Source organism: Struthio camelus, chromosome 1 (genome assembly GCF_040807025.1).
Source record: "Struthio camelus isolate bStrCam1 chromosome 1, bStrCam1.hap1, whole genome shotgun sequence".
NCBI classification, from domain to species: Eukaryota; Metazoa; Chordata; class Aves; order Struthioniformes; family Struthionidae; genus Struthio; species Struthio camelus.
The window spans coordinates 215,804,147-215,818,427 of NC_090942.1; positions in this window are offsets into that span (position 1 = coordinate 215,804,147).

Sequence of the window (14,281 nt, forward strand, 5' to 3'; positions counted from 1 at the left end):
CAGCCTTCAGGGCTTTCACTTGGTTTCATTTTAAAGGATATTTTAAACATGGAGCATGTTAGTGATTTGGTTGATGTGACAGCCCCATGAACAGTTGCATTGGGACAAATGAGACTGTTTGAATTGCTGGGACTGTCTTAAATTGTGCTGGCTACCAAGGCCAGCGTCCCGTTGAGCTGTTCCCCTGAATTTCCTGCACTGTCACCCTTGCAAGGCCAAAGCTGGGTCTGTGTAGGTGGGTCCAGGAATGGGCAGAGACAAGCTGCAGCTACGAAAGCTGGTTCGAGCATCCGTGGCCACTACTACAATGAGAAATCCTTCAGTAAGGCTGGTGGTAACCCTCTAAGATTGATACTTTGACTTGAAAGATCAAGCCTAGCTTTGAACTACTACTCACCCATAGGTGAAAGCCTCATTACACATCCCTACAGGAGTTGCGTCTGCAATGCTTGTTAGTGCTTTTTTGGCCACATTTGGACTAATTGGCTCATAAAGTATATGCCAGGACTTTGCACCCCATCTTAATCTAGGATGGTTCAACCAGACGGCCAGTACGAATGGCGTTTGAGTACCAAGCATCCTTCCATGCTTGCAAAGCCAGTGCTAGCTGAGACAGCGATGAGGCAAGAGCGTGGCCCTGAGCTGAGCTGCGTGATGCCACACTCCCGTCTCGCCTTGCCAATACAGAGGACAAGAGGATCATTGCAAATCAGGCAGCTCCCGGCTGACGCCGCACTGGTACAGATCCCATATCACTATTATTTCCTGCAGCTGGGAAATGATTTCTGGCTGGAGGTGCTCTGCATCCTGGCAGACTCCAGCTGTTGTAACAGCTTTTTGTTGTTAACTGCCAGATGTTTTGATTTATGCTCTGGGAACAGGCTACCAAGCAGTCAGTCACCACAGGGCTGGAAGAACACAAAGGTGGCTGAAAGGGTCGCGGCAGCAAACGAGGAATCATTTGATAAGGTATTGCTGGGACATTGCTCAGTTTTTGTAGGTTTTTTGGAGCATCGAGGCCATCCGTTTTTCAGACATTAGCTGCAACATCAGAGGAAACAGGTTACATTCCAAACAAAAATATTGTTGCACTCATGGTTTATTGCAATTTTTAAATTTGATTTTGTTCCTCACTGTTTTTGATTGCCAAAAGTGAAAAAGCTGATTGATTAGATGCGTTTCAGAGGGGTAGGGAGAGGGAGACTTACTTAACCTTTTCTGTTTTTTTTATTTACTAGTTAAAAACATTACAAAAAAATCACTTGTGGCTTGTTGATAAACTGGTGAGATACAGATCTTCATTTTATATTTACATCAGTATTGAGCTAGTTTTCTAACTGTGTCACCCATTTCCTGAACTTACTCTGAGGAAGGAAAACCATCCTGAAAAATAGATGCAAAAAATTTGGCAATCTGCTTCCAAAATATTAGAGTTTAAAAAAAACCGCTGCACCGAAAAACCACTCTAACATTAAATGTTTCAGGCTGGTGGGTAACTGCAAAAGTAAAGGATTTTCTTCTGTGACCGAAGCAGCTGCGATTCGCTCGGAGCTGCTTTTACTCACGTGCTTCAGAAGTGATTATAAACGGAGCTCCACGGAAAGGCAGGAATTAAGTCTTTTCAGGTTTTTCTGCGTTTGCGGGCTTTTGCCTTGCAGCGATGAGTGGGTGACACCTAGTGGCTGCTGCGCCCAGGTCCCAGCCCCAGCCTCCGTCCCCTGCCCAGGCCCTTGCTCCCCTCGGGGCCAGGCCACTCTACATGATGGCTTGCACCGAGTGCATTAACTAAGGCCATCTGCCCTCCGACCGGGCATAGCTACTGCAGCTTCCTACCATCTCTCCCTCAGCTAGAGCCATCTGAAGAAAAAAAGAAAAGACCTGAGGCCCTGGTAGCATCTGACCACTGGCCCAAGGGGCATCTTTCACCTGGTTACAGCGAGGAAGGCTGCCCGTAGCTGATGCCAGCAGCGCACAGACTCCAAAAAGGCCAGTAGGAAGGTTAACGCAATCTCTTCCTTGGCCTCACACTAGTTATACTTAAAAAAACGAGATGGGGAAAGCAGAGCAGAAAGGGAAGTCTCCAGCCTGAGACAGCCTTCATTCTTTCTGCTGCCGTTTGGCAGTGGTGGGAAAAAGCTGACAGGCCCCAGGCAGAAAGCAAAAAGCATTTGCAGAGTCACGTGCTAGAGAAGCACAATAAAATCGTAGCATCTTTGTGAAAGGTAGGGGGTGCAGGCGAGGCCTGGAAATCAGAAAGAGTGATTCTCGAGGGAGAAGGAAATATATATATATATATATATCTCTAATGCTGAAAATCAGCCACAGGGGCCCCAGTGTATGAAAGTATGACAAACAATAATACCATTCTGCTCACAAAACAATTATGTTTCTACAGCTGTGGCCTGACCAGAGCCAAAAGAAGTTAAGAGCCATCCCTGCTTCCCTGGAGAACAGTTTTATAACTGAAGGAGGGAAAGGGGCAGGTCTCAAACTGAAATGCTAGTAATTCACGCTGTCAGCATGGATGAAGATGTCTCTCAGTTTGGTGTGTAGCGATCTGGGTTTCGCTTCTGCGAGACCTCGAGGTCCCTCCCGTTTAGATGGTGCTGGTGAGCGGAGTTTGCACCTGAGCAACTGCCAGCTTCAGGATGCCTCAGGATGCTCCACATCAAGCTGCATCCCTTCCTCTCTCCCTCTTCAGAGTATAGGGCACTGGGCCTTTTTTTTTTTTATTTGCCGAAAAGAGCCAAGTCTGACAGACATGAACACCAGCGCAGCCCCTGCCTTGCCTGTGTGGCTCTTTCCGGTAGCGGTGCACTCTGGCCTCATGACCACTTCCCGCAGCGTGGGCTCCACTGAGGAGTCGAGTCTGCAGCTCTCTTCCCGAATCTGCTACGGAGCTGCAGTCTCATTCTGCGTGGGGGATGGTCCAGCCGATGCGAACTAGCTGAAGACCACAGGATCTAAGGCTGTTGGGATGCGAGTGGTGACCTTGGTATTGGTGTAGGCAGAGGAAAGCCCTGTAAGGGCGAGCTAGGAGTGCCTGGGCCCCCACTGCTTTTGGTAAAACAACTGACAAAAAGAAGCACAAATCTGTGAAATGCTGTCTCTGGAGTAGCTTAGCTCTGAACATTTTTCTCCCCACAACTACAGAAGAATCCCCTTAACCTCCTGACAACAGAAGGAAGACCAAGAGGTCTGAGGATCAGTTGGCCAAAAAGACACACACAGTGGGGTGATCAGGAGAACAAAAAAAAAAAATTCACCATTTGGATACATTCACAGGAAAACTAGGAAACATGACTTCTGGTCTCATTCCTTGCTGCACCCCTTGGCTCATCTCTACCAGTTCAAGGAATGAAAAGGATTTTTTTCATGGGGAGAGGGAAAAGTTATTGAAATAGAATGCTGCAGAGCCTTTTCTCCATCTAATTTCCACAGTTCATAGATCCAGATCTATACATAAACTTGCCCTGGCACACCAAGAGCATTTTTTAACTAATGCAAATAGGCACACGGCTAGCCTTTATAAATCACAGAGTCACAGAATGGTTGAGGTTGGAAGGGACCTCTGGAGATCATCTAGTCCAACCCTCCTGCTCAAGCAGGGTCCTCTAGAGCACATTGACCAGGATCCTGTCCAGACGGATTTTGAATATCTCCAGCGAAGGAGACTCCACTACCCCTCTGGGCAACCTGGTCCAGTGCTCTGTCACCCTCACAGGAAAGAAGTTCTTCCTCATGTTCAGATGGAACTGCCTGTGTTTCAGTTTGTGCCCGTTGCCTCTTGTCCTGTCGCTGGGCACCACGGAGAAGAGGCTGGCCTCATCCTCTTGACACTCCCCCTTCAGATACTTGTACACGTTGATGAGATCCCCTCGCAGTCTTCTCTTCTCCAGGCTGAACAGGCCCAGCTCTTGCAGCCTTTCCTCACAGGAGACATGCTCCAGTCCCCTAGTCATCTTTGGAGCCCTCTGCTGGACTCTCTCCAGTGGTGCCATGTCTCTCTTATAGTGAGGAGCCCAGAAGTGGACACAGGACTCCAGGTGAGGCCTCCCCAGGGCTGAGGAGAGGGCGAGGATCACCTCCCTTGACCTGCTGGCAACACTCTGCCTCATGCAGCCCAGGATCCCATTGGCCTTCTTGGCCACAAGGGCACACTGCTGGCTCATGCTTAACTTGTTGTCCACCAGCACTCCCAGGTCTTTCTCGGCAGAGCTGCTTTCCAGCAGGTCAACCCCCAGCCTGTCCTGGTGCCTGGGGTTCTTCCTCCCCAGGTGCAGGACCCTGCACTTGCCTTTGTGGAACTTCAGGAGGTTCCTCTCCGCCCACCTCTCCAGCCTGTCCAGGTCCCTCTGAAGGGCAGCACAGCCTTCTGGTGTGTCAGCCACTCCCCCCAGTTTAGTATCATCCACAAACTTGCTGAGGGTGCACTCTGTGCCTTCATCCATTGATGAATACATTGAACAAGACTGGACCCAGGACTGACCCCTGCGGGAAATCACTAGCTGCAGGCCTGCAACTAGACTCTGCGCCATTCACCACAACCCTTTGAGCTCTGCCATCCAACCAGTTCTCAATCCATCTCACTCTCCACTCATCCAACCCACACTCCCTGAGTTTACCTAAGAGGATGTGATGGGAGACAGTGTCAAAAGCCTTACTGGCTTTTGACAGCAAATTTGTATACAGAAATCTGTATAACAGGAGCTGCAGAGTCATATTCTTAATCAAGACAGTGTTCGGAAGGTTAAATATTTTCCCTCATGTTATAGAGAAGCCTGGGATTAGAAGGCCAGGGTTTATGGTTCTGAGACGGTAGCTCTTTTTGAAAAGCTACCCCATGTTCTTAAATGATGCACAAAAACAGGCACCATGCTCTGATCACGGAAGGAGACAGGGCTGCTCCACTGTGTGGTGGTAGTCAGCAGTGAGGAGCAGTTCTGAGCCAAGGGGCCTTCAGACAGGCTTTGGAAAAGGAAAAGGAGCACAGATGTAACTGCCAAACCCAGGGTAACCTCATGTAACCTGTTCTTGGGATAATGCGTTATTCCCCTAGAGGCAGAAGAAAAAAAATCTTTCCAATAAGACAGCAGAAGTCGAAAAGGAAAGTGGACTTGAGCCTTGTCGAGTAGAAAAAAATAGGATTGAAGACATCAGAGTGACACAGACATAAACTTCACTGCAGGAGAGCCTCTGCGGCACCCCAGAGCATGTACAGAAAGCTGGTTCCTGGGCCAGCTGGATCTGCTCATCACCACCTGCAGGGCTGCCTGCGGAGGGAAAGCACCAGCTGTCCCAAAATCACGTTGTGATTAAACTAATCTGGCCGCTGTTGCCCAACGCAGACCAGGTAGCACTCCAAGCGCTTGGCACAGCTGAAGAGTCAGTAGCTGCCAACAGAGGGGCAATTCCAAAAACTGAGGGTGAAAGATTTTCGATAAATGCAGCCATTTGCAAAGGGCATGTCTGTCCACAGCTGAAATCTTTAGCTCTTTCTTGTTCACATCTTAAAATGCTCTGATCACGGCCTTACATTAACAGCACACTTAAAGCTGGCTTTTGAACAGAATTAAGCTAACCTTTTGGCTAAGTCTGATGTTGGTTTGGAAGTATTTGCCAACTTTGAGCTACTAACCCAGTTTCCTGTTTGGTATTTTAAACTGCCTAACATCTGTTGGAGGTGAGTGAAAGTGGTTTTAGCCGTGACTGTAATGTAACATACTATATTTGTGGAGGCAATATATTTGTGAAGGTAATTCACCATTTGTCTGGTGAATAAACAGAAAAAAATAGTTACTGTCCTCCTTGACCGGGTCCTGTTACCACTAACTTGGCCATAAGGCTTAGTTATGATAGATCTCATCACCTTATAAATTAAATAATTAAATTCTCTAAGGGCTAAGCTTGGTTCTGGAAACTCTACCTGCAATTCAACAGGGTCCCACGAATCTAAATTTCTTCATTTATCACTCATAATGGAAGAATTCAGTTCAGTGTACATTTTATTAAAAAAAGAAAATGAGAGCTCAAAGACAAAGAAGATCTTTTTAAGAAGTACCAGACTTTCAGGGACGAGGACTGATGAAGAAAGGACTGGAAAGGGCATTTGCCTAGTACATGTGTAGTGACTCCATGCAAAATCTCTTCTTGAAGTGGGAAGGTAGGAGGACGAACATATATCCATTTCTGTCATTCCATTAAAAATCAGAATTTGTGAAAAATAATTATTCCCCATTATGTGAGTATAACTTTAGCTGGATGGACCATCTCACCAACTTCACTGAACAACACATCAACAGGAAAAAATAGAAAAAATAGAGTTATCTTCAAAAAGATTGATTTTGACTCTTAACTGAAAGCATTTCAGCCTAAATTTTGTGGGAACAAATACCACCTGACTGATTACTTCCAAAATATTGACTCTAATCTGGAGTGTTTGTTCAGTGACTAGCCTCAGAGCACTCTCAAATCACGAGGGTATTGTTTACTCCCTTGATGGATGCCAGACTGGCGAGCAGGAGGAAGGCTTCAATAAATCACTTCTGACATTAACCTTGCACAACCAAATTTCCACGAGCATTTGTGTTAGTTCTGCCAGCAAAGCTTGTGCAAACATTGCAGCACAGAATTCACATCGCTATCTTTTTGTGACTAGTTTTGCAAACAAAAGTTTCTCATAGGCACTTCCAGGTAAAGTCAATGAGAGAGGGGCACGGAGGAAGCAAAATGCGCTTTGTTTATTCAAAGCACTCTTCAGATGTCATTAGCAAATAAACATGAATATTTCATAACAGATTTTGGTTTTGGTTAAAAAAAAAAGAAAAGAAAGCATGAATTGGATTAAGTAATAAAATATCATTTTATTCCTGTAAACAAGTAGAATATTCCAAATATCTGGCATCTGACATCTGTATATTTTTGTATGAACTATTTTTAGTGTAATCTCCATCTATTTTAAAAACTTTACCCCATAGCTTATTGTTTATCATACTGTCAATACTGATGTGATTAAGGTGGTATATAGGTCAGACCTCCTTCTTCATCTATCGTGAGAAATGGATGGATACAGAAACCTCTGTTTCCAAGACCAGTAAGTTGCCAAGTACCATCTATAGATATCATGAATACACTTATATTCATTTGTATTTTTTAATTTTGGAGTTCTCCTAATTATAACCTTGTGCAGAATTGCAATATCTTCAAAAACAGCTTCAGCAAAAGCTCTGGCTGTCAAAGCTGTCATGGAACATAGATCAGGAAAGACAAGGACCCAGGTGTGTTTGTACCGCAGAGAAGCATGGCTGCTCGGCTGAGCAGCACTGTCTGAGGTCTGCTAGTGAGTGGAGATACCATAGCACTACCACAAAGGCTGCGACCTGAAACCTCATGGGTGTCCCACTGATTTCACATAAGACCCAGAGCTGGGCTTCAAATGCTGTCTTTGCGCAGTTCCTAAAAATAAAGGCTTTTCTAACTATGGGCCCTGAAAACCATTTTCAGACCTAAGGATCCAGCTGAGCTTTGAAGGCTCAGATGAGCCACCCCCTTCAGATGATGCAGAGTCCAGACATGGACTTCAGCCGCGTTCTCCATTCTCCGCTGCTTCGGTCGCGAACAAACAGGAAAGTCTTGTTTCTGTAGGTGAATTAAGCACCTCAAGCTCTGAACTCCCCCCAGGAGCAGGATTTTTGTCCTATTTGTTCCTTACAGAAAACTGTAGATTAGGCCCTGCTGGTGAGCAATGTGTGGACCAGTCATTCCCCCCCTACTGCTGATGGAGTGACCAGGGATGAGGATTTTCCTCCTCCAGCAGCGTTATACTCTAACATTACTGCCGTGTGGTTCTGCTAGGCACAGTTCATGCACGGGCATGGTCACTTGGGGTTTCTGCCTGCTGGTTCACTCTACCCATGGATGAAGACGGGTGTCCCAAGGCAGCAAGAGCCCTTGTCTAGGCTGAAGGAAGAACTTTCCAGGCTGGCTTGTCCAGCTGCTATACCCAACACAGCTAAATAACACCGGCTTGGCCAACCTGGGATAGGCTTTTCTGTCAAACACACCTCAGAGCCAGAGAAAGCTTTATTCCTCCATAACCCTGCCCCACAAACGTCCCTCTGAGTGAGATAGAAGAAAGTCTCTAACCTCAGATAAGGCTTGTAAGGTCTGCCACAAACAGACATTAATAAACCATCACACTTTCCTGACTGCTCCTGTAACTTTTGCCACATGCTAAGCCCCTCAGCAAGGGTTTGGTTCAATGATTTCAGGGGTCCTCTTTCTACAAAGCTAAATAAAATTCTGTCTTTGACAAATTAACAGGAAACTTCCCTGCTGCTTTTGAGCAGGTGGTTCTTTCCACATCACAGGACTCAAAATGCCTTGGAAACACATTATTTTTACTTGGTAGAAAGGGGAAAACAACTGAAGGGAACGTGAGAACCCGGCATGTGGGCTTGACAGACCACACTACCCACTAGCCCGCTGCCACTTGTGCATACAGGCAGTTGCAGTGAGAGGGAAGGGAATGCTTTTTCCCCTCCAGCAAACACCAGTCTGGAGAAAACAACCCCTCTGAGTCCACATTCACTGCTAGGCTGATCGGCTCGGGGAGGTCAGCTCTGCCTCCATTCAGCAGCTGAGCCATGGTACTACCAAGGCAGCTCTGTGCCACCAGCCACCATTCCTGGTGGGACTCCCTCCGGCGACAAGTCCGCAGCTCTGATAGTGGGAGAAATCTCCCAGTTATACTCTGGAGACTGATTTTCCCCATAGTGAGCAGGGAGCTAAAGAAGACACTCAGACAGTGCTTCGGCTTCTGAGACTGTTTACTCCTACTCCCAAGTCAATCTTCTTCCCACTCTGTTCGCGTTGAATTTACTCACCAAATCAACGTGCAATAATTGCAAATTCAAGAGAAGCCACTTGCTTCTGAGCAGCAGCTTTCACTCTGTGGACCCCAGACTGCTGTGTTTCCACAGAAAACCTCCGAAGTGCCCTGTAAGAGCAAGCCTAGAAAAGCCAGCCTGTTGTTAACAGCAACCTGCATGAAGTCTTGAAAATTTGTGGGGCCTGCAAACTGGAAAAAAAGGTTAAAAGAGTTCCAGTTAGTATTTTTCATGATCCATTTGTCCTTACTTTAGTCCAGGAATGACAACAAATCAACACATTATGCCATCAGTTTAGCTATGAGTGAGCAGTGTTGCCATACATGCAGACAATGCTACACAGAGCCAATTTATCCCATCTCCTTTTCAGAGGGGAAGTAAGAGATCCTTTTGTCCAAGTCTTAGGATGCTTACACTTTAATGGTTGTTGTAAATCTTCAGTGTCATGGATTATGTGTTGGATAGAGAAAGCTGGCATCTCAGAAGTCTCTGGAGAGGAGACCTCTTTTCTCCCTGCATTAGTGCTATTTTTCTGTTGAAACAATTGAAGAGATTGCCTTCAGGAGTGAACGTAAAGCCTTACCCTGAAGCACAACCCTGAGCATGTGGAAGCAGGAAGGCATTTGTTAAAATCAAGTATTAATGGCTGTAATTTCAGTATACGTAAGTGGAGTCTGCAAGCAGGGAGCGGTCGCTCAGAGGTGCCACCCCTTTCCCCATTTGCCTCTCTGCTTTCCATATTCCCTACTTGTGGGTGTTCAGGTTCAGTCACCCTTTAGGCCTTTTTTCTCTTGACACTTTTGAAATGGCATATGCAATTTACATTAGTTAGAAGTAAAAATATTTTGTAAGTTCTGCTCTGGAAAGTGCACTTTTAAAATTGAGCACAATGATTTTCAAAGAAGCCTCCTGACACAACTAAAAGAAAACAGCATTTGAAGAATAACAGTCTCTGTCATCTCTTGATTCATTTTAGATCCAGGACATCTTAAATAGAGGAATCATTTTTATCCTTGTGCAGGTCTACAACTGAACAGTTGGTTTATTTGTCCCGCTAATGTCCTGCCCAAGACACACAGAAGGTCACCTGGGTTCCGGTCCATCAAAGCAAAAAACATACTTGGCTCTAAAACCTATGTCTGCTCCGTTAACTTAACCGGGAATAACTGAAAAATAAGCTGATATATGTTTCTCTACTTCTTCTACTACAGCAACAGAAGTCCAGTTGCTCTCTTGGCTCCAGGTAGATAAAGTAGCTTTGATAAAGAGTCTGTTGTGCCAACTGCACATGGCACATATTGCCAAGCTGCCATGCCCACAGCCAAAGCATTTTATTTGCTTTTTACTCTTGGTGGCTCAGCAGGGTGAATTCTGCCTCAGGACTGTTCCCTTGCACTTTCTGGGGAGCTGTTGCACCTCTTCCTCCCAGGGCTGCAGCCAGACGGAGGCTTACAGGGCTGCAGAGGGGTTTGATCGGCTACCGAGTCGCTGCTCCTTTCCTTTGCTGGCATATTCACAATGCTCCTACGAAACTTTGTACCCCGATCCAAGCAAGCTGTTCTGCCCTCCTGTGACTCTCATGCTCGATCTGGGTTGTATTTTTTACTCATTTGGATTTTTAAACATTGTTACTCTGAACATTTTCTGTGCCTGTCAATAAAAGGTTTTGACGTGACAGCGCTAGTGACAAGCAGAGCTAAAGAAAGATATCTTAAAGTTTATTTGAACGTTAGCCTGTGACAAGACTCCCTTAAATCATCGCAAATGGGGCTTTTAAAGGCATCAGTCACTTCTGAAAGTGGAGACCTACATCTTTTTCTTTGCTTTTGAGAAGCTGTCTGGGTTGCTCATCTCCTGCCAATACACAATTCTCATCTTTTACACCGGTCCAAATTTTTCCCCCTTCTAGCTATTCAGGCCTTGTAAACGTTTCACCAAATTAACTCAGATTCTACCATATATTTGCAAAGGTTTGTGACCTTTTGCTGTAGTCAATCATTTCCCATGGCCTCATTTGTCTCTCTCCCCCGGCCCCGCTCTTTCATCACCCTGCTGTTGCCTGTAAATGATTTACCCAGCTCTTGCAGAGCGTGCCTGTATCCCATGAGACACGTGCAGTTCACTCGCAGTCCTGCTCCATTTTAGACTTTCCAGATTTTCTGGTGTCTCACTCAGATCTCTTTGCCTCGAGCTACATGAGCACTGGCTCACCATCTTCAATAGAGCAGGCTGTTGGTTGCACTAGGAAGGCTCTGGACATGAACTGTGGTGGGTGCAAGGTGGACAAGGCTCATTGGCTCATTTGGGTGGAGGAACGTAGATCACTGGAGGGTAGTTCTGTGAGTGTGCCTTTTATATATAAGTTTATATATATATATATTTATGTACATACATATGTGTGTGGGTGTGTGTATGTATATATATGTGTGTGTGTGTATATATATATATGTAGTCACAATATTTCTATGCATTATTAGGTCTTTGGTGCATTTTGCCTATGAAGTTCAGCATCGGTAGTTTGGGGAAACTTAGCTCTATCTCACATCCTCTCTGTAAGTTTATCGGCACATTCTTTAAGCATCCAAACAATTTTGAAAGTGAATTTAACAAAAATTAAATGGAGGATTAAAATTAAATATTAACATTTACATCTATTTTATACATTTAATAAAGTGAAATTAAATGAAAAGAATGTTTGAAATAGGCCCCTTAAAAAAAAAAAAAAAAAACAGAGAGCCCTGGAAAGAATGTCTTTTCTTTATACATTGAACATTTGCAGCTGTTCAAAACAGCCATCATCACTGGGGCATGGGCAGGATCCCCAAAGCATCTGCACCTAAAGCAGGGGTTTAAACTCCTCCATTTGAGGCCTGGGAACTAAAAGTTAGATGTTATGCTTCTCAGCATTGCTGCATTTAAATCCCTTCTTATCCTACTTTTTTTCCTATCTTTTGAATAGTGGGATGAAGTTGCCAACAGGAATACCTACTTCAGCCCTCTCCAGTGGAGTTTTGATTATAAAAATTCATATCTTAAGAGGTAAATCAAGACCAGCAGCTCATCTTGCCACTGGGAGAAATTAGTATAATATGAAGGCTAATCCTTTGAAAAGCAAACCACTAAGATAAACAAATAAACTGCATGACCAAAAAATCAACTTACCAGTAGAAGCTGATGCTTTTATTGGCCATACTCCCTGAGCCACAGGTTAAGTTACAAGTCAGAAGTGCTATCGGAGCAATCATTGCTCAACAAAGCTGCAGGTGGCCTACAGAGACTTGGAGATGCCCAGACACAGGAGCTAGACAGCGTCCCTGAACAAGCCCACTTGCTTAGCCAGCATCTGAGCATGAAGTTTTTGAACCCTTTACTGTTATACGTGACATGAAGCCCACAGGCCATTGCATACACAGAAAGAAATGTGGATTTCAAAACCAAACCCCGCAATGATCATTATCTAAACTGATTTCAAACTGGGATGCTGGGTTTCGGCACATTTGCAGCGTGCCCACTGCAGCGGACCTAATTCACAGCAGAATGAGCAAAACCCACCAGTGTTGATGAGGGTGGTTATCACAAGGAAGCAGGATTTCTTAAAAGGCAAATCCCACAGGAATCTGAGCAGAAGAAAATCTTCCTTAAGTATATGGACATCCTGTGAAAAAATGTTTTGAAGCTCCCAGGGGTGCTCTTGCAGAAAAGTCATGCCTGTTTTCTATGCCCTGTGGGAGCCGAGGGCCTGCAAGGTGATTTCCAGCAGCAGTGGTCCAACTCCTTGCTGCCCAGGATCTCATGTGCATGACCACTAGGTGTCACGGTCGTCCCACAGAAGTCACATTGTCCCAGCACTCTGGAGAAGTGAGATGGTCCTGTTCTCTCACCAGCTGCCAGAAGCTGGGTTGTCATGATAAAACTGAAAAAGAGGCAAAAACTGTGTCTGACTCTACCCAGCCTCCATGGAAGGGGGAATGGAGATCAGTGGACTTCACAGGGCTGTAGCTAGATCCATGATCTCTCTAGCATAAGACACGGAGGACAAGAAATTGGGAGTGCATAAATGATTTTTCAGTTCAGCCAGTAAAAATGGATTCATAAGATAAACTGTCTCATAAGACAGCCTCTGTGTTCCCCACATACTTCAGTTTGCAGTCCGTGCATATGCTCCATGAAAACGTACTCTTTCTTTAATGTGGCTGACCGGAACTGTAGCCAGTATTTCCGGCAAAGTTTCACACGTGCCTTCTGCAATGACGTTATTATTGGTCTCAAATCCTCGTCCTTTCTGCGGTGTATGTTCTCAAAATGAGTTTCCCCAGTTTATTTTTTAGCTCTGCTTTTCCACAAAAGGAAAAACAGCAAATACTTTACATTCTATAATTTCCACCTAGATCGTAAATCAGGTGTCTCAGGGAAACGGGACTGCTTTCTTCCTAGTCCTAAATTGCAGCATAAGAGATTTAGCTAATTCTTTTTTTCTACTGCGTTCATCACTAAGTGTTCCAACAGGTCTGTGCTGGAGAGTATATTCAGTTAGACTATGAGAAAGGACGTGGTTTAAACGTTTTTCTTTCTCTCAAACACCTGCTTCCTTGTTAGCAGGCCTCCTGCTCTCTTTTAGCAGCGAGCAAATATCTACATCCAGCTCACCCTTCTGTTTACTTTTCAGCCCCCGGAGTTAGGATTACTCTCACAGGGAGGCTGCGTGGATCAGTTCATCCCAATGTAAGCTACTTAATTATTAAAGTTTCTTGGAGGTCTGTTTTCAAGGTGACATATGGGAAATGTGCAACAGCTCCCAGTAATGTCAATTAATATTAATTCAGCTATTTGACAGATATCCTGCGGGTTGCTTTGCAAGGATGCTCCTACAGCGTGTGTCTGAACCTGTTAACACATCAGCTGTAGGACATCCAACTCTCTGAAAGAGACTTAGGAGGGACTAATCCCTCCAGTGGCAGAGCTCTGTTGGCCTTTTGACAGAGCTACGTCATGGGTGAATTTAGCCTCCATTGTCTAACAGCAGTTAGACTCGTCACCAGAGGAATAACAATTACAATAGCAGAGGAGCATTATAGAGGCAATGTTTGACATGGCTGAATGTCACTCATCCCCATCCTCTTGTTGCTTCAGAAGACGGTCCTGAGCCCATTTGGTTATCACACACACGTTCAGAAAACTGAAATCGGCTCACAGAGCTCACAGCAGGGTGCCTCACAGCATAAGCCTTTGGGCATGATAATAGCTTTTCTCTCTTCTAATTGCATGCATCATTTCTAATGACAGCTGCATGAAATGAAACATAGTTTTTCAGTTTTGCTCCAAGAGTCACTAATTGAATTGATTGTAATGATTCAACATGATCTGGCATACAAGAATAGGAAGCGTGGAACGAA